Source organism: Hipposideros armiger, unplaced genomic scaffold, assembly GCF_001890085.2.
Source record: "Hipposideros armiger isolate ML-2016 unplaced genomic scaffold, ASM189008v1 scaffold_187, whole genome shotgun sequence".
Lineage (NCBI taxonomy): Eukaryota > Metazoa > Chordata > Mammalia > Chiroptera > Hipposideridae > Hipposideros > Hipposideros armiger.
The window spans coordinates 58,963-76,801 of NW_017731537.1; the positions used below are offsets into that span (position 1 = coordinate 58,963).

Below are 17,839 nucleotides of genomic sequence, written 5' to 3' on the forward strand. Positions count from 1 at the left end.
ATGTGGTGTGACGGGCCCAATGCAGGTATACATGAGAATACCTTCGGGCTCAGTATTCTCATCTGCAAAATGACCAGACAAGCCCTATAGCCCCCTCTTTGGAAGGGAAGGGGATCTAAAACCAGATACCCCCAATTCACTTCTTCCCAAAAGTGGGGCCCCCCTGAGACTGGTGGGGAGTGGCAGTGCTGCCACGCCTCCCCTAGACGGAGCTCCCTGAGTCTGCTCAGGCAGACCAAGCCGGGCCCTTTAGCTCTCTATCTGTGGCTAAATGACTCATCCCTGCCTGGCCTCCTCCTTCCCCCTTCCCCCCAGCAGTTAATCAGGGGAGAGCAGCAGCTGCCCTTCTCTTTTCTTCCTGTTTGGGAAAGCCTTGGAGAGAGCTGGTGTGTTGTATCTTCTCCTGCTTCCTGGAGCTGCTCTGAATCCTGCAGGTCAATCCCAGGCTTGGGAGAAGCAGGTACAGATTCCTGGGAAACAAAAGTCCATGCAGGAGGCTGTGGGAAGGGTCACAGGCCTTTCAGGCAGGTTTTTGCAGCACTCTGGGCTCCGCCTCCTATCCCCATTGCAAATATTTAGTTTGGGGACCTGAGGTAGAGAGAAAAAGAGCAGGAGATGGGACTGGGGTTGGCTGGGACATGCCTGAGCAAATACCTGCTTTTCTGCAGAAATTTAAATCCAAAAGGAGATGGGCTCTTCTGCAGGGGAAGGACGGTGTCTGAGGGAAATGGTCGTAGTTCCGGGCAGTGTGCCCTGGCAACCTCCTGATTTGCGTTCACCCAGGACCTACCACTTATGAGCTCCAGGCAAGTGGCTTAGACTTCCTAAGTCCACATTTTTCTGGCACAAATCCAGGCAGTTTTGGGGGAAGAACTTGAACTTTGTCCTCAAACAGACCTGAGCGCATGGCCTGGGCCTGCCATCTAGTAGCAATGGGACTTGGGTAATTAATTTTACTTCTTTGGGCCTCAGTTTTATCCACCAAAAAAGAGAATAATAGGAGCTACATTGTAGGGATCCAGAGAGGATGAAATAAAATGCTACCTGTCAAGCAAATTGTTGTTGGTTTAAGTAACTCCCTTCATTGCTGACCAACTGGTCCCAGATGTCTGCTCCCACTGCCTCTTTTCCTTTTTACATGTTCCCAGCCAGCCTTAGGCTCTTTCCCACCAAGTTGTTGAAGAGACTTTTGACTCAGGTCAAGGGAGATGATGTAAATCTGACCCTGTCTTCCATTTAAAGGCTTCTATCCTTTCTGTCAGTGGACCAATGTGTCTTTTTGTTTTGCATATTCTCTGGTAGGAATTGAGCAGGTAGGTAGAAAGAGAAGCCACAGGGTGTAGGTAATACAGAGAAGCCTGAAAGACTTTACAGTTGGATACTAGGAGGACAGGGAGAGATGGGAGGAGGGTGTGTGTGTGTGTGTGTGTGTGTGTGTGTGTGTGTGTGTGTGTGTGCACCCGCGCGTGCAGTGGGTGATCTTTTTGAAAAAGTTGTCTGTGGACTTTTAAGCCATTATGCTATCAACAATCTGGTTTTCTCCCCTGTTATTTGTAAACATGCCTAGAGGCTATGATGTGATGGACATATCCAATAAATAGAATACATATTAATTTAAAAGTACAGAGTGAATCTAACCCACTGATGCTCAGCTGGGAGTAATTAAAATAAAAGCAAATAATTCTATATGTATGTGCAGAAGATGAAAGCCAGTTATTGCTTCTTTGCACTGACTTGCAGTGAGAGATTGTGCATCTAATTTCTGCCCAAATACTAATTGTTGCCATCGTCACTTGGCTATTGATGGGTTATTTTGTGGGATTGGTTTCAAGTGACCATCATTTGGACTTCATAGACTCTAAACCCAGAAAGGGACCTGCAAGATCTTTAGAATCCAGAATTTTCTGATGAGTTCAGTAAAACACAGTCAATTGATAAGATCTGTCCCAAAGAATTCTGTGGTTGGGGAAATTATAGTCCCCACTCGGAACCAACATTAATAGAGTTAACCCTCTGCCAAGCCCCGAAAGGAAGAAACGTGTGTAGTTGGATTAGTCAAATCTTCCCAAAATCTATTTGAACGTGAAGCATTTTCTTCAAGGCATGCCTGTTAAATCTACCAGAACAAACTTGGGGAAACACTATCTTGACGAGAGCCTTTATTTTAGAAAAGCAAAGCAAAGGCCAAAGAAATTTGCCCAAGTTTACTATAATACATGGTAAAACTCTTGTATTCTAGTCCTGTGCTGCACATTAAAAACATTATTTGGACTGGAAGGAAGATGCTAATGAAAAGGAATTCTTTCTCTGATGGACTTTACCTAATAGCTTTTGTTCACTTGCTTTTTCTGATCTTTTCTTCATTTTGGTTTTCAAAGAGCACTTTCTTTCCAGAGGGGTTACCTAATAGTGTTGCTTATTGTGTAACCATGTAAACTCTATTGCAATTATAATTTTAGCTCTTTTGAATCCATAAGATTTCTCTGTTCCCTAAAGCCTGCCTGCCTGTTATTCCCACCCCCATGAATCTACACTTGTACAAATGCTGCTGTCTTTTTTTTGTTCTTTGTCTTGAACATAACCCTAGGTAACAGATCTGGGGACCCACTTCTTTGCTCCCAGAGTATATGCATATTTCTGTGTACTGTAAAATTTTCTCAAATTCTCCTCAGAAGTCAAAAGACTTCTGCATAATCCATTACTGTAAAAGAAGATTAACTGATATTAATTAATCTTTTTCCTCTCAGTGACAATTTGTTTCTTAATCTCAGGGTTGGTAATACATTATTCAGTGTTCTTAACAACAGCTTATGGTTGTGCCATTTATTCCGTGGAGTTACTAAGTACCCAAAGCAATGCCGCCCAGGATGTGCCTTCCGGAGGAAAACTGCAGGTCTTGTTTGTGAGTCATCTGTGAGCCACTAAGTGTTCTGAGAACTTTGGAATGAGTATTTGGTATGAATTCACTGTGGTTCAGTCCAACACACATTTGTATCCTTGGTGTCAAAACATGTACTATGCTCTGGGGGGCAATTTTTTTTTTAATGTATTTGGTATTATTGCTGCCTGTGAAGAAGCTCACCCTCTGGTTAGGAAAACCAGCTTCTAAATGAACATGTCACAGGGTGATGAGGGCTGTGTTATGTGGTGTGCAAAGTGCTGAGGCACAAATAGGAGCAAATGCAGTGGGAACAGGTTTCACAAAGGGATGGCACTTTAATGGCATCCTGAAGGCTGAGCAGGAACTTCTTAGAAGGGCAAGAAGCTTGGTCATTACTTGATGTGGGACAGATAAGTTGTAGGCTCCCAGCCCATCATGGATTCTGACCCACCCCCGACATTCTCATTCCCAAGATAGATACTCTCTCAGGATATGCTGTGCATAAAATGTGTTCCTGTCAAGTGCATTACACATAAAAACTCAGTGTCAGTACAGATTATACCAGTTCCAGTGCAACTCTTTAAGGAGTCCTTCCCATTGTGTTCTTCCTCAGTCTGATGACCCCCGCCACCCATCAGTGCTTCTCATAGGTCAGCCTGTGTTCAGACACTCCCATTTCTTGATTTACATTTTTCTTTTCCATGTAATTCTGATCATGGCCCCGCGAAGTATTGCTTCCTAAACTTGTCTGCAGATTGGAATCACCTGGGGAGCATCACAAACTACTGATGCCAGTGCTCCAGCCCTGGAGACGGTGATTTAATTGATCTGGGGCATAGCCTGGACTTTGGATTTTTAAAAGCTCCCCAGATGGTGACAAAAATGGTCTTAAATTGATTGTGGTGATGGTTGTACAACTCTGAATAGATTAAAACCATTGAATTGTACACTTTAGTTTTTTAATTTATTTTTTTTCAGTACAGTTGACTTTCAGTATTATTTTTATTAGTTTCAGGTATACAGCATAGTGGTTAGACATTTATATAATTTATTCAGTGATCCCACCGATGAGTCTAGTACCCACCTGGCACTATACATACTGGGGTGCCAACAAATGTATACAAGTGGACACTTTGGTCAACGTTGCTCAAGCAGTAGTTCTCTGTAATCAGAAGTGTCTGGATGCTGATGGTAACCACTTTGAGCACCTCTTGTAATTGCAGAAGTCAAACATGACTTCTATTCATCTTTTGTTATAGATGTATATTGAGTATTATAATTTTAATACAGTTTTCCTTCCTTAAAATGTGTATATATATTTTTGGCACCCTCTGTGATTGTTGCAACATTATTGAGTATATTCTGTATGATGTACTTCACATCCTGTGACTTTTTTTTTAAAGATTTTTTTTTATTGGGGAATTGGGGGATGGGAACAGACAAGTTGCTGTTGTTTTGTTCTTCAGTCTAGTTGTGGAGGACGTTGCTTCATTGGCCCAAGTTGGCACCATCATTGCGCTCTTCCCGGGCGAGGCAGATCAGTCACCAGCTTCTGGACGGCCGCTCACTGCAGCTGCTGGCCGCTCATGCTGGCTGCTGGCTACATACAGGTAGCCCATGGCAACCCCCTGCCACAGGGGCTGCAGCCTACGCTGTCACTGGCAACTTAGGGCAGCCCAGCTCCAGGTTGAGCTGTTGTTCAGCATCTTAGCTGTGGAGGGCAGTGTCACTGGCCCTCATATGTGGGATCCGAACCGGGGCCCTCTGGCGTCCCAAGCCATCACTCCACTCGGCCGGCCCCTGTGACTGTTTTGTAACTACCAATTTGTATTTCTTAATCCCTTCATCTTTTCACCTAGCTCCCAACCCGCCTCCCCTCTGGCAACTATCAATTTGTTCTCTGTTTCTATAAAGTTTTTTCCATTTCATTGTTTGTTTTGCTTTTTAAATTCCACATATAAGAGAAATCATGTGGTATTCATCTTGCTCAGTCTGACTTATTTCACTTAGCACAATACCCTCTAGGTCCATCCATGTTGTCACAAGTGGTAAGATTTCATTCTTTTTTATGGCCGAGTAATATTCCATTATATATATATATATATATATATATATATATATATATATATGTATGTATATATATATGTATGTATATATATATGTACTACTTTATCCAATTGTCTATTGATAGGCACTTGAATTTTTTTCATATCTTGGCTATTGTAAATAGTGCTGCAATGAACATAGGGGTGTATATATCTTTTTGAATTACTGTTTTGGATTTCTTTGGATAAATTGCTGGGTCATAAGATAGTTCTATTTTTAATTTTTTGAGGAACTTCCAAATCATTCTCTATAGTGGTCGCATCAATTTACAATCCCACTAACAGTGTATGAGGGTTCCCTTCCCCCCAGCATCCTTGCCAAACACTTGTTGTTTGTTGATTTATTGATGATAGCCATTCTGACAGGAGTGAGGTGATATCTCATTGTGGTTTTAATTTGCATTTCTCTGATGATTAGTGATGTTGAAAATCATTTCGTACGTCTATTGGCCATCTGTATGTCTTCTTTGGATAGATGTCTGTTCAGGTCCTCTTTCCATTTTTTAATTGGATCTTTTTTTTCTTGGTGTTGAGTTTTATGAGTTCTTTATAAATTTTGGAGATTAATCCCTTATTAGATGTATCATTGGTGAATATTTTCTCATTCAGTAGGCTGTCTTTTCATTTTGTTGATGGTTTCTTTTGCTGTGCAAAAACTTTTTGATGTAGTTTGATGTAGTCCAATTTGTTTATTTTTTTTTATGTTTCCCTCACCCAAGGAGATAGATCTGGGGAAATATATATATATATATATATATATATATATATATATATATATATATCCCATTAAGAACAATGTCAGAGAGTTTACTCCCTATGCTTTGTTCTTGGAATTTTAGGTTTCTGGTCTTATATTTAAAGTTTTAATCCACTGTGAGTTTATTCTTGTATGTGGTATAAGAAAATTGTTCAGTTTTACTTTTTTGCATGTGTCTGTTCAGTTTTCCCCAAACCATTTATTGAATAGACTGTCTTCACCCCACTGTATGTTCTTGCCTCCTTTGTCATAGATTAAATGACCAAATAATGTGGAGTTTTTTGATTACTGATTCAATTTCATTAGTAGTAATCAATCTGTTCAGATTTTCTGTTTCTTCTTATTTCAGTCTTGGAAGATTGTATTTTCTAGGAATTTATCTACTTCTTCCAGATTTTCTAATTCATTGGCATATAATTGTTTTTAATGCTTTTCCATAATCGTTTGTATTTCTGTGGTGTAAGTTGTCATGTTTCCTCTCTCATTTCCTATTTTTTTTATTTGGATCTTTTCTTTTTTTGCTTGATGAGGCTGGTTAAATGTTTATCAATTTTGTTACTGTTTTTAAAGAATCGACTCGATTTCATTGAATTTTTAAAAAGAATTTATTTTGTTTATTTATGCTCTAATCTTTATCATTTCATTCCTCTTCTCGCTTTGAGCTTTATTTTCTATTCATCTTCTAGTTCCTGTAAGTGTAGAGTTAGATTGTTTATTTGAGATTTTTCTTGTTTCTTGAAGTAGGCCTGCATTACAATGAATTTCCCTCTTAGGGCTGCTTTCACTGTGTCCCATAGATTTTGGGTCATTGTGTTTTCATTTTCATTTGACCCAAGGTATCTTTTGATATCCTCCTTGAATCTCATTGTTGACCCACTCGCTGTTTAATAGCATGTTATTTAGCCTCCGTGTGTTCGTGTGTTTTTCAGTTTTCTTCTTGTCATTGATTTCTAATTTCATACCATTGTGACTGGAGAACATGCTTGATATTTCAGTCTTCTTAAATTTATTGAGACTTGTTTTATGGCCTAACATGTTTTCTATCTTGGAAAATGTTCCATGTGTATTTGAAAAGATTGTATATGCTGCTTTGGGGTGAAATGCTCTAAAAATATTAATTAAATCTATTTGGTCTAATGTGTCATTTAAATTTGCTGTTTTCTTGTTGATTTTCTGTCTGGAAGATCTGTCCATTGGTGTCACTGGGGTGTTAAAATCCCTTACCATGAGTGTGTTACTGTCGATCTCTGCCTTTATGTTCGTTAATATTTGCTTTATATACTTAGGTGCTCCTACATTGGGTGCATAAATGTTTGCAAGGGTTGTATCCTCTTCTTGGATTGACCCCCTTATCATTATGTAATGTGCCGTGTCCAGCACAGCAAGGGCAGTGGGGAGTGAGAGGGGCGGCGCCGGGCTGGAGAAACACAAGAGTCAAGGATAGAGTTAAAGTGGGGCCGGGTGCTGCAGCCTCTCTGGGACTGAGCCCCAAATCGGGCCAACCGTAGCTTTTATTAAGAAACTTCAAAGTGAAACTTGTTTTTTCTAAAGTCCGTGTGATAAGTGCCTTATGGCTAATTTCCATCAACCAGCCCCATTGTATTCCAACACCTGCTGTGCCTTCATACTCCCACACACACGCAACCCTCAGGATGGTGCAGCTATGCCACGGCCATGAAAACAAGGGAGGTAACTGACATCATTCCATCAGGTCTCAGTGTTCCAAGACACTCCCTTGAGGAAGCTTTACCAATATCATTCCACCGGGTCTCAGCATTCCAAGACACCTCTTAATGACCTCATTAGGTCAGGGGTTGGTGGGGGTGGGGCATGGCGATCGAGGATGAAGCTGTAAGGCAACAGTAATGTTCCTCTTTGTCTCTTATTATAGGCTTTGTTTTAAATTCTGTTTTGTCTGGTGTGAGTATTGCTACCCCAGCTGTTTGTTTGTTTTCTTTCATTTCCGTTTGCATGAAATATTTTGTATATCTCGTTACTTTTAGTCTGTGTGTGTTTTTTGATGTGAAGTGTGTCTCTTGTAGACAGCATATGTATGGATCTTGTTTTCCATTCAGCTGCCCTATGTCTTTTGATTGGAGCATTTAATCAATTTACATTTAAGGTAATTGTTGATAGATACATAGTTATTGCCATTATATTATTCATCTTTATGTTATTCTGCCCCACCCCCTTCTTCTTCTACTTAAAGAAGTCAGTTTAACAGTTCTTGTAATATTGGTTTGGTGGTGATAAACTCCTTTAGGTTTTTCTTGTATGGGAAGCTCTTTATCTCGCCTTCAATTTTAAATGATAATCTTGCTGGGCAGAGTAGTCTTGGTTGTAGGTCCTTGCTTTTCATTACTTTGAATATTTTATGCCAATCCCTTCTGGCCTGGAAAGTTCCTGTTGGGAAATCAGCTGACAATCTCATGGGAGCTCCCTTGGAAGTAACTAGTTGACTTTCTCTTGCTGCTTTTAGGATTCTCTCTTTGTCTTTAACCTTTGCCATTTTACTTATGATGTGTCTTGGTGTGGGCCTGTTTGGGTTCATCTTGTTCGTGACTCTCTGCATTTCCTGGGCTTGTATATCTATTGGATTGTCATGATGTATTTTTTCTATGTTTTTCATTGCAAAAATGCGTCATGACCTTTCTGACAACCCAGCATTTCCTTCACCAGGTTAAGAAAGTTTTCTGTTATTATTTCTTCAAATATGTTCTCAAGCCCTTGCTTTTTCTGGATGCCCTATGATGCAATTGTTATGCTTGATGTTGTCCCAGATGTCTCTTAAACTATCCTCCTTTTTTTTTTGGATTCTTTTTGCTGTTCTGATTGGGTGTTTTCTGCTACCTTGTCTTCCATATTGATGATTTGATTCTCTGCTTCATGTAGTCTGCTGGTGATTCTTTCTAATGCATTCTGCATTTCAGTTATTGTATTTTCCACTTATGACTGATTCTTTTTTGTGATTTATATGTCCTTTTTTATGCTTGTTGTCTCTTTGTTGAAGTTTCCACTAAGGTCCTTGAGCATTCTTATAACTATTGTTTTGAACTATATATCTGGTAGGTTGCTTGCCTCCATTTTGTTTAGTTCTTTTTCTGGAATTTTCTCCTGTTCATTAATCTGGGATATATTTCTTTGCTTCCTCATTTTGGCTGACTGTGTGTATCTGTTTCTGTGTATTAGGTAAATTGGTTACAGCTCACAGTCTTGGTCAGGTGCCTTTATGTAGTAGGTTCCTTGTGTGGCCCAGTAACACAGTCTCTCTGGTACCTGCACTGAGTGCTCCAGGAGTGTTCCTGTGTGGGTTGTGTGCGCTTTCCTGTTATAGGTGAACCTTGATTTTTATTGGCATGTCAGTGGGTGGGACTGACCCTCAGTTTGACTGGCTGTGTACTTTGGCCACATCCACAGCTTATGGGCTGCTGTGCAGGAGGCTTACCCTGTGGAGCAGGATTCACCCTAGTGGGCTCTGGTGTCAGTTCAGACCATTCTTTGGGGTTTCCGCTTGTGAGGCTAATTGAGTGGTGCTCTGCTGTGGTCTGAAACCGACTTCCAGGTATTTCGTTTCTGGAACCTTTTGGGACAAAGTGACTTGCAGTTGGTCACTGCCTTTGCTGTACCTGGAGTTGGATGTGAGAGGCCATGCTTGGAACTGATGATGGCTGCCACCAGTACCAGGCTTAAGTTAGCTGTGCAAAAAGCCTAGGGCACCCCAAGGTCTGCTGCTGCCTGCTGGCTCCTGTAATGTTCTGGCAGTGATAGAGCTTCATGTGGTGTGCTAGTTGGGTGAGTCTCAGTGATTCACCAGGGTGGGACAAGTTGTATTCACCTTATTGATGTAGGTTCTGGTGTGGTACCATTGCTGATCCTGGAACTACTCAGGGAAAGTTGCAGAGCACACTGAGGCCAGCTGCCACCTGCCTAGGCCCTGTGGATGCTTAAGAGTTGTCCAAGAAAGAGTGCAATACAGGCGGGGCTGGCTGCTCATTGAGAAAGTGCCTCCAGCATTGTGCAAGTTAGGTAGAGCAGGATCCCATGGGGTCACCAGGGTGGAGCAAGTGGAGTTCACGAGGCCAATGCATATTCAGGGCTCAACACAGAAACAATGGTGCTTGTCTGCCAACTGCATGGGAGCAGGATTCTACACAGGGAAAATGGTGACTGTCCCCCCAGTCCTCGTCCTAAAGCCACACAACTCAGTCTCTCCCCATATGTCTCTGATGCCTCCGGAGTCACTGTCCGTCCTCTGGAGCCCAGGATGAGTGCCTGTGAGTGAGTCTCTGTGGGGGCCATTTAAGAGGATGTCTGGGTTTCCTGCAGCCTTCCAGTCCATTGTTTTTCCACAGCCAGATGTGGGGGCTTCTCTTCCTGGCACAGGCACTCTGGGCTGGGGAGCCCAGTGTAGGGCTGAGGTCTATGGCTCCTCCAATGTGGGGGAACCTCCACAGCTGAGATATTTGTCCTAATTTTAAACCGCCATACATGGGTGTGGGGCCAGCCCCATCTGCATCGCCACCCCTCCTACCAGTCTCGACATATTTTCTTTTTATGTCCTTGGTTATAAAACTTTTGTTCGGTTAGACTTCAGATGGTTCTCCAGGTGGATTATTCTATAATTTAGTTGTAATTTTAATGTGGGCATGGGAGGAGGCAAGCACAGCATTTATCTACTTCACCATCTTGGATTTCCCTCTGTGTTACTGCACGTTCTTATGAGTTGTACACTTTAAATGGGTGAATTGTATGGTTTTGTAAAGTGTAGCTCAATACAGCTCTTACATAAAAAATAATAATAAAAAAATTAAAAAATTCTAGGTGAATAATTTGGGAAGCACTGCTATAAAGTAAATTGGGAAACTGAGACCTAGATTAAAATAAGTAACTTGCCCAAACTCTCATAGCAGCCAGGGTGGAATAAGAACCCGGTAGTCTGAGACTAGAGCTTATCTTCTTATCAACTTCACTATCCTATTGTCTTCAAGCATGAAGATGAATCTGCTATCCTATGACTCAACAGGCGGGCGCTTGGAGAAGTCGTGATAAATTTGCTCCCATCTATCCACACATGTCACCTTATGTAAGCAGTAGATCTCATTTGCAAAATAATTGGCTTTAGGACAAGCTAAAGGAATTATCTCCCTTGGGAATAAAATTCTCAACTGCTTTATCACAGTCCTGAAATGAGCTAAGCCAGCCTCCTTTGGTGGCCAGCAGGCATCCTCAGAAGCACATTTAAAGAGGGACATGCTGGTATCAAAGTTATAAATTCAAAACCAACTGTTCCACATCCTTAAGCCTGAAAATAGAATTCTATTTAAAAGATATTGCCTAGTATGTTATCTTGTACTTTATCAACCCTCTACTGAATTTGGGTACAAAATACACATAAAAATAGTTTCACTATATAATAGGAGAAATGTTTGGGTTTGGGTGCAGATAGGAAATAAGGCAAACCTATTTTTACCAGTTCCAGAAAAACACAAAAGCGAAAATACTTTTGAAAGGAAAGAATAAATCTCTATTGATAACGAATTGTCGTAAATGTGTTTTCTAGAAAGAATACTAAAGGTGTAAGTCCCTAGAGCAGCATGGCGACTTTTCTGGGAGCAATGCTTTGTCTCTTATATGTAAAGGTGATTGCTGCTGACCTCTTCATGGCTGCTGCTGTTTTCCCGATGTGCTCCTTTTTTGAATAAAAATTGAGTTCAAAAGATGAGCTCAGCTTAGAACGGAAAGGGAACTCATTAAAAATGGCCTTTCTAAAGGCTTAAAGGTTGAGTTTCAGGGGCAAGTTTAGTTCATTTTGCTTTGCTAGTTAGGTGCCAAGTATCTCCTAAAGTGTTGAGAAATCTAGCAATTTGCAATCTATTTCTTATTGTCAAATATCAACTGTAAGATAGTAAGTTATCTTTAATATTCAGGATTTTTTTAAAAAACCTGGTTTTGTCTATACTTGCCTGAAGTATTTGCCTGAATTAGTGTTTGATTTGTTTTTAAATTAATATCAGTTTCCCTCTTTTAAATCAATGAAATCCATTGCTCTGATATTTTTCAAGGAAGAAAGAGTGCACTTAGAATCTGACGGTCAGGAGTATAAGTAAGAGCTGGGTGTTTTGGAACGAACTTAAAAGGCGGTATTGCTTATGAATCCTTTTATTTTGTGTTTAGCCCAGCTGAATGTCATTAAGTAAACATGTGGCCTGTGAGGGCTGAGGGCCCAGGCAGCCAGGGTGATGTGTCTACCTGCTTGGCTCAGAGTGGCACTCACGGCTAACTTGACCTCCCATTTTCTTAACGGCTCCTCTACACTTCCATCCTATTAGCTCTTTCTTCAAAATATGTCCAGAATATGACCACTTCTCACTCTGCCACTGCAGCCTGACTAATTCAGGCCCCCACCATTTATCCTCTGGCTCACCTATAGCTTTTTAAGTGTTTGGGCCACTTTTAGTCTTGCCTAGTCATAATCCATTCTCCACACAGAACCCTAAGTGCTCTCTGTAAAATTTAAATTAGATCATATAACTCCCTTGTCTGAAAACCTCCAAAGGCTACCTATTTCAATAAGAGTAAAATTTAAATGGCTTAGCCTGGCACTGCAAGTTCTGTGCCAGCCTTATCTTTTCATCTTCAGTCCGGATCACATCCCCCTACTGCACCAGCTCCAGCCATGTTTATTTCTTTCACAATTCCACTCTGCCTGCACAAGGCCCTTCATGTTTGCTCTTCCCTTTAATCAGAAGGTCTTGAGAGCCCCCAATAAATAGTAGATCTCCTTCCTGTTCAGGTCCCCAAATTTATGAAATAAATTGTAAAACAAAGGAATGGTTGATAGAGACCAGTCTTGGTGGACATGACTTTAAATCTTAGCCAAGGTGCTAGCTCAGGAATTCTCAGTCTTAATATATATACGGATTATCTAGGGATCAGGTTAAATGCAAATTCTAAGCAAGTAGGTCTGGAGTGGAACTGAGAATTTACATTTCTACCAAGCTCCCAGGCAATGCTGGCCCTGTTCCTCCCCAGACCACATCATGTATGAAGGGGCTGGCTGGTATTGGCCAAATATCTTACTCTTGCAAAATATTCAGTGCCGGGCTCCTCTTAAAACCTAGGAGTGGGCGAAAGGAGGCCACTCTAACTAACTACCATCCTGCCTGGATGGCTGGCTTCTTACCTCACCCTGGTCTCAGGTGGGACTTTCTTTCTCAGAGGGATGCCACCTGACCACCCAGTCTCAAACAATGATCCCACTGCCCCTCCCTCTCAGCTCTTTTATCCCGTTTTATTATGTTTTTTCCGGCTCTTACAACAGTCTGGAAATCTTGTTTTACTTATCCTTTTTCTTCTGATCAAAGAAGGGAGCTTATCTGTCTTGTCCATTGCTGTATCCTCATCACCATAAAGAGCAGTGCTCACTATCCATAGTAAGATAGATTGACCATAAGTTCCATGATGATGGGGCCATTTCTTTCTTGTTAATCATTGTATTTTCAGCACCTAACACAGGACATGGCACATTGTAGATGTTGAATACATAAATGAAAACTCAAGTTAAAAATAAGGAAAGCATATTTTAGAGTCATAACTAGGGGATCAAACTAACGTGCAGGTGTTAATTTTACCTCTGGATAGTCCAGACCAGGGGTCGGCAAGCTGCAGCTCGCGAGCCACATGCAGCTCTTTGGGTTCCGTTCCGTCTCAAAAGTTTGCCGACCCTGGGACTCCAGATCTTCTCTCCACATTTCCCTAGGTTTTCTTTCTTTCTTTTTTTTTCTTTTTTTTTTTTTTTTGGTAACAGACTAATTCCCAGAATCCTGTAGTCAGGGCAATAAAATCCGGGGAGTGTTTTAATATTGACAATGTTGCCTGAGTAGCTTTAACAGGCCTTTTTTTGGGGAGCAGGGGGCAGAGTCCATTCTATTCTCAAGAGGCTGCCAAAGACCCACCATGTGATAGGAAGCCATTGTCCACCAGCACTTCTGAGCATAGGCACAAACATTCCTGTGAGAGAATGAGCCAGCAGTCCTCTATCTCCAACTCAGTTTTATTTGAATGATATCAAAACCACAAAGTTCAGGCACTGAGTTTCCTTTTTGAGTCACAGTGGATAATGACCTGAAGTCTTTTCTCATCTCTGAGAGAATTTGGCTTATTCACCTGTCCTCTGCCCAAATAGCTACTGCAGATTTGCTCATTTCAACATCCTTGATAGAGGCCCCCCCCAACCCCCATTTTATCATCATCTGAGGTTACGAATAATGGCTCAGATATTCTTTGACTAGCTTTTATTCTGTCAATACAGGTTGTCAGGATTCCATTTCTGTAACTTGGCTGTAACTGGCTTAAATGTAGAAGGAGAGGGAGAGAAGGAATTTAACTAAGATTTTTTGTGTCTTATGGTCCAGGTGCTTTGGGAGAATAGTTATATAGAATGCCTGCACTTGCTGATTGGCTTTGTTCTCTGTTTCCAAAGGGATTGGCTTTTACATAGGTCCTGCCTTGGCATTTATCTGATTGGTACTTTAATGTCTAATTCCTACATATATGTCAGTGGTTTAGAGCAGTCTACTGTATTGGTTTGGTTTGGTTTAAAATAGTAGGTTCTTACAGGATACATTAAACAACTGTTAAACACTGGAGATAGAGACATTGAAAAGTGCATTGAATGAATCCATTATTCAACTGATGTTTATTGGGTATTGACCATTTGCCCACCACTGTGCTGGCTGCTATGTATATGGGAATGTTAAATGAAAATCTTTCTTTCTTAGAAAGGGACTTTTCTTTCTAGTCTCTGGCTCCTTCCTTCCCTCTATCCCCTTCTTACACACACACACACACACACACACACACACACACACACACTCACTGTTTTCATTAGGGAAAGCAGCAATTACCCTGCCTGGTGACAGGCTAGCATCTACTGAGCTATGGTCCACATGATAGTGGGGGGGAAGTTCATTGCCTAAAAGTGGAAAAGGGGCTTCATCCTGCCCTTTTTCTTTTGGGCTAGTCAGTAGCTGTGAATGGTGTGCTCATGAGTCTCCACTCCATAAGAGAGGCCTGTCTGATTCTTCCCAGTTACCATGTTCAACCTTGGACTGGGGGAGAAGGTCAGATCAGACCAGCACTGCGGAACCAGGGTCCTGAGGTGAAGAAGCAGGAAGACCCATTTGGTTTCTGGCCTGAACCAAGTAATTTAATAGAATTACTTAGAGAATTTAGAGACTGCTGGGAACTGCTCAGCCTTTTCTAAAGGTGTTCTTGCCTCCCTGTGTGGCTTCTTTGTCTGCTTGGGGAGGGGCAATGATAGAGAACCCTGGCCTCAGGCGCATTCTCTGCCCTCAAGGAGATCAAGATCTAGTGAGCTAGAACACTGAATGCATAATTGCAGTGTGTGTGAGGGGTGCTGTATTAGGAGTGTGTCCCAGGGGCTGTAAATACAATGGATGGTTGGACAGGCCCTTCCGCATGTGTTACACTAACGGGTGAAGGCCCCATTGTTCTGCAGCAGATTGCATCATTGATACCCCAGACAGTGGTAGGAAGCTGCCTGCAAATGTAAGCTACAATTGCCTGGGTGTGGCCTTGCTGGCTTACTCATGCACTTTTCAGTTTGCCCATCAGAGCTTACCATGTCACAGTTTAGTTTTGGTATTAACTGAGATATGAAGCCTTTGGGAGCTGTCATCTAGAGACTTTGGTACTTGACTTTTCCAAACATAGGGCTCTGGTCTGTCCCCAGCAGCCTGGCATTCCCAGAAAAGCAAAGAGAAGGCCTCATGCCATGATACACCCCAGTGGTTTCCATGGCCATCAACACAGGGACTCCAGCATCTTAGCAATAGGCTTAAGCAATTCCAGGAGAGTCTGAAAAACAAGCAGATTTGTTTCACAGTGTTTGTAGCATGGCTTTGTAAAGAAACAGCATAAGTGCTCATAGAAGGGCCATGCTCTCTCTCATGTTCTGGAGCTGGGCGGTTAAACAACCTCCAGAGAGATGTATGCTTCCCACCTTCTCAGCAAGTTAGTGCGGAAAGTGAGATTGGCATGAGCAAACACTTGGTGAGCAAGAGACCTCTTTTGGGGCAGTTTTTGAATTTAGCATTATTCTGTGTGCGTTATCCTCTAAAGCCAGGGAAAGTGTACCGGCATTTGAAGGGAAACAACAATAAAGAAATAATAAAACGTTATTAAATGCAATGTTTGAAAAGCACATTTAACAAAATCAAAGGCAAGAAGGGAAATGTCAGCAGCAACAATCTTAGGAAATGTCATTGGAGAATTCAACTGTAACCGAGAGTTCTCCACAGTAAGTGTGCCCTGCGCTCCTTGGTGACAGTGACACATCTTTTGTGATCCTTTCTAAATGCACCCTCAAAATGGGTTAATGTGGTTCTTGCTTTATGCTGAATTTCATAGAAATAAATGCCCCTAGGGTAATTTTAATTGTCTCTATTTCTTTTTCTCTCATATCCCCTGTACAGTTGAAAATTAATACTACTGTGAATTTATGGAATTTGCTAATTAGTAAGAAGCTTGACACTTACAAATACAAAACTATGAATAAACCTACTAATTTAAAAATTTTGTCACCATCAGAATGTTCCCATGGAAGCTGGAAGCCCCAAGAAAAATGTGGTCTTTAGAGATTTATTAACAAGGTGATTAGTCAGAGGGTTATTATAGGACATGTTATTTCAGTGCTAGAAGTTTATTATTTATGTTCCTATTTCAAAGAGTTGGTATTCTGAGAAATACATGTGTTAATACATCCTTAACCTAAAATGGATTGGACCATCTCAGGGCTGCCATGAAAGTTTTCCCTGGATCACTAAAGTCTAAAACTGGAATGAACAGTAGGTTTTGCATGTCATGCAGCAACTCCAATTGATTAATAATGACTATCTAGAGGGTGCTGTAAAGATCCTGCAGGAGAATGAGTCATAGTTGATTAGTGATGTCTGTCACAGCTACAGCAGGAGGAAGCCACAGCATGAGTGCCAGGTAGGGTCCCTTCCCAATATCAATGAAGCCAGGCAGTGAGCTTACCCCGTACCTTTTATTCTTTTCATCAGGGATCATAACTCTTGAGAATCTGTTCAGTGAAGAAAATGTTCCTCCTGGACATTGCAGCAGGAGGAGCAGAATGCCTTTCTAGAACTGTGAAGAGCCTGCTGAGTGAGAGTTTCACCTGAGCCATGGAACAGCTCGATGTGGCATGTGTGTGTCCCAGACAGGGAGGCAGGTCAGGAGATTACAGTTGGCTGAGTGGTTTACAGTTTGTTTCCTGTTACAGAAAAGAGCTGGGGCAGGGTCTAGAGTGAGCCCCTCTGTTGTCAGCAGCAATTCCAGGTACAGGCTTTAACAGCATGCATCATGGCACACATTGGAAGAACTATAAAGATAGGAGTAGGTTGTACCCACAAAGCGTGTGCCTGGCAGGACTCTTGGAATAGGGATCATCGAAACAAAGTCGCTGAAGCTGGGAGAAAACTTTTCAAGAGCAATTTTAAAGCATTCTATTTGTTTCTGTTTTGAAAAGCAATGGCCCTTCCTCACGTTTGTCATTAAACCAAGGTTCAAATGAGTAGGTTACTAAGAACTGGCATTTGCAATGTTATTTTACAAGCAAGGGACTTTAAGACTACAGAACTCAGAGATGCCATCTGGGAGAATACTCATTGTCATTTTTCTAAGACTCAACATCCATTCAACAATATGTACACACTTAGTGATTGCTTGTCAGTCTTTCAGTTATTGTGCTGTGTGTCTCAGCCCGCTTGGCAATGAAAGTTGCCATATATTACACTTAGCAATGACACGTGCTCAAAGTAGCGTTGCCTGTAACTCTAGATGCTTCACTCAATCATGGGTGAACCAAGGGAGCAGATGAGGCAGAGTCACATAGAGTGTAAAAGAGACCTTGATTGTGCCCTGGGCATGTCTGTTTGGTCCTTAGAGATCTGGCATGGCCACCCTGTGGGCTCTTTGTAATCTGTTTCCACCCATGGAAAACCAGGCAGACTGACTTCATGGGCAGCAGCTATTGTGCACTTGAAACTTAATACCTCTCCAAACATTGCA

The 17,839-nt window shown here is 41.6% G+C and overlaps 1 protein-coding gene across 2 annotated transcripts in view; it reads left to right on the forward strand.

Moving 5' to 3' along the window:
• Positions 1 to 373: 373 nt before the first annotated feature.
• The window catches only part of FHIT (fragile histidine triad diadenosine triphosphatase), an 874,164-nt gene continuing 856,698 nt past the window's right edge, over positions 374 to 17,839 (forward strand). The window contains exon 1 of one of the 2 annotated variants that reach the window (XM_019652776.1): positions 374 to 460. The gene's annotated coding sequence lies outside the window, so the exon portion shown is untranslated. Of the gene's footprint in view, positions 461 to 921; positions 944 to 17,839 lie in introns of those variants that run through there. The other variant, XM_019652777.1, reaches the window with a different exon arrangement.